General features: G+C 43.8%; 1 long non-coding RNA gene across 1 annotated transcript; it reads right to left on the minus strand.

Moving 5' to 3' along the window:
• Positions 1-1,117: 1,117 nt before the first annotated feature.
• Positions 1,118-2,822, minus strand: LOC132653529 (uncharacterized). The gene is made up of 3 exons (XR_009591260.1): positions 2,631-2,822; positions 1,874-2,211; positions 1,118-1,286 (listed from the first exon to the last, which is right to left on the minus strand). It is a non-coding gene; the product is annotated as an uncharacterized LOC132653529 (long non-coding RNA).
• Positions 2,823-3,100: the final 278 nt, after the last annotated feature.

Consider the following 3,100-nt stretch of genomic DNA (forward strand, 5'->3'; position numbering starts at 1 on the left):
GGATAAGTGTGTCCATTCAAAATGGGAGACATTGCAGAAAAATATATGCTCATGCCCCAGACGTGTCAAGATCTCAAACTTCTGCTGTAAATCTGCTAACTACCAGGTGAGCAAATACATGAAGGGTGTGCAAGCAAAGAGATGGCTCCAGTCTCCAGAGCTGTGGTGCAGTGGCTATGGCCTTGGCCATAAGCACCTTGTTGATTGATGTCACAGGCAGCTCAGTTGCCATTGCTCTATTCTTTGCACAAGGATTGACTATGTCCTGGACGAAGAATCTGTCAGTGATGTTGGTCTGCAGTATCACTGAAGGGTCCTGGTCCCTGCATTTCATCCATGATACTGTAATGAGATTTAGACTTAACATATTAACATCACATACATTTTGACCATGGAGATTTAATTTTAGAGAAAAGAAAGACAGATGAGTTTGAAGGTAAGTGCGTTCCATGTGGCCCATGTGGAAATAAACCTCGTCATCCACAGGGCTGTGATGTTTTAACTTCTGAACAATTCTTTCTGCACCTGGAGGATTTACCCAGTGGAATACTCATTAAATACTGGAATGAGCTGTCTGAGCATCAGGATTTGCATTTTGCTGACTCTCTTTCTTGCCATTATAGCTGATCCTCTGGCATGTTTTCCCACACATGGCTTTGTTCAGCACAATCTCTTTGCATATGTTGTAGATACTCCATGTAGCTCACTTAGGGACATTGAATGTTAAAGGAACATATCCCATGAGCAAGGTAGTTGAACAAGTGAAAGGCTTTGCTCCTGGTACAGGTGGGACTGGGGGCACCAGTAAAGCAAGAATTTGCTATGCTCTTTTGGAACCCTGGTCCTCTGACATTTTCTAGCTTGCCAGTTTGAAAACACTAGGAAGAGTGTCAGGAGGAGATTTAGGGTTAGTAGTGTACACAGTGACTGGCCGAATTCCAGGGCTTCCTCTTGAGTGAGGGGTCTCCGGCCAGAGTTTAGAAAGTGTTTCTGAATACTGCTCACACAAGAAGGTCACTTCCTTTAACTGTGAAAGGGTTGATTTCAGGAATCCCACTCAGTCCTCATATTTGGCAGAATAAAGAGTCAATACTTAATGATGCAAAATGTAGTCTTTTATTGGAAAGAAGGTATTTTAACAAATGTTGGGTTTTTAATCTCAAAAACAAACATGGAGAAGTGAGTGAAATCCACAAACTGTCTCTGGAACCTCATGGGAGTCTCCATCCTGAAGATACCATAGGCTTCATGCAGATTATGCAACTCCTTGGGAGCGGTCAGGTAACCTGTAACGTGTCACAGTGTCAGTTAAAGTGTACGGGAGACACCTATATTTCCATGGTTCTTATTACTGTCATTCATGGCTATGTTCCAAGTCTAGTGGGTTACAAGCAGGGACTGTTCTTTTTTTATGCTCATCTCTGTCTGTTACTGAGAGGGAAATGGAAGCTGGACCCATTGTCTTTGGAAGGGATAAATGCATCATAGCAAAGATGTGTGGACATGGGAGGAGAATAATGTTATAACACTGTTCCATGCTAAGCCTGAATTTGACTTAAGCTAAGCAACATTCTAAGACATGACAAGCTTGATGAGCATGCTTGTAGAGGGGGTACATAGTGGGATTCGTTTCTTGTTGGCTTCTATGAGGGAAATAGATTAAAAACACACCAAGGGTAGGAATATCAGGACAGGGTCACAACCAGTTACTATTGTCTGCTCTGCCAGGAGCTTTCCTCTCCTCCCTTCCCCAAAGACAATACAGCTCAGCTCCCCTGGTGTGCAGGGTAGGGCTCTGAATCAAAATGGTCCAGGAAATGTGCAACTTCTAAACACTGGGGTAGGTATGCCCTCCACCTGGGTAAATTCTTACCATTACTTTTGTCCACTTGACAGTTGGTTCATAGCCACATTATTTAGCTACTTCTTGTGCAACCCGTTGCTTTTCCTTTCTCCTTACATAAGACCGCTCTAGTTCTGAGTCACTCTTACCATCACCATCACCACCGTCACCACCACTCTGTTTTTTCTTCCTTTCCTCATAGACTGTCTCCTTGAACATGCTGCTTGATTTTTTAAAGGAGGAACCCCCTGACTTATCACTTGGGCTGTTGTCGTCCTGGGAAGAACTTGATCCCCCGCTTTCCCCCGATGAAGTAACTTCAGAGGCTGCACTAGAAGAACTCTCTTCAGACTCTTGTGAGAATTTTTCTGTTGAGAGAAAAGCATGGCTCATTCTCCATGTCCATCTTTCCCTGTATTCTGGAAGGGTTGTGCATCTGGACACTGCCAAGAGCCTGAGCTGCAGCTCTGGTTATGGACCTGTATTTGAGTGAACCCTGTTGCTGCTGTCTATAAAGTCATTGACCCTGTAGTCTAGCTAGAAATGAAATGATCTGCTTGTCAAATGGCCCTTTACAACTGACAGTGAGGAGGTTTGTGTTACCTGATGTCCAACATTCCCCCACAGTTTGCTTCTCTCGTTACAAGGCTAATGGTTAAGTCTCAGAGATTCAGTTTCCATCAGGAGTAGAAGCCCTGAGACAGCCTTGTGCAGACTCCAGGTGGACCCTCCCTCTTGAGAATGTTGTCCTCAAATACCTTTTGTACAGAACAAAACTGCCACTCACCACGGGGTCTCCTCGCTTCTGTTTTTGTCACCAGAACAAGGAGTAATGTAAGGAGGAACAAGCTGATGGGATTCATCTTGTCAGGATGGGTCTTGACTGAGTTCTGAGCTGGCCTTCTCATTTATATATGTCTTGACTGGCTTTGCCAGCAGATATGAAGGGCATTGGCCTTTCTTATCTGTATCAGCTTCCCTCTCTCTGCTCAGTAGGAGTCTTGATACTGTTCTCTGAAACTCTTCAAAGATGTTGTCATCAGAGGATTCTCAGAAATCTTCCCTTTTACTCTGAGAAAAAAACATAGTGAGTTCTCTACTTCCTGATCCTATTTCATTTCAGATTGAGGAAGAGGCTTCAGGCTGCAAAAGTCTTCAGGGCCTTCATATTCCATCATGGAACTCTGTCCAAGACACCATCACTGAAATGCTTCACCATGGATAGAATTCTGAAGTTCTGCTTATTCCATAATAACC

Source organism: Meriones unguiculatus, chromosome 4 (assembly GCF_030254825.1).
Source record: "Meriones unguiculatus strain TT.TT164.6M chromosome 4, Bangor_MerUng_6.1, whole genome shotgun sequence".
NCBI classification, from domain to species: Eukaryota; Metazoa; Chordata; class Mammalia; order Rodentia; family Muridae; genus Meriones; species Meriones unguiculatus.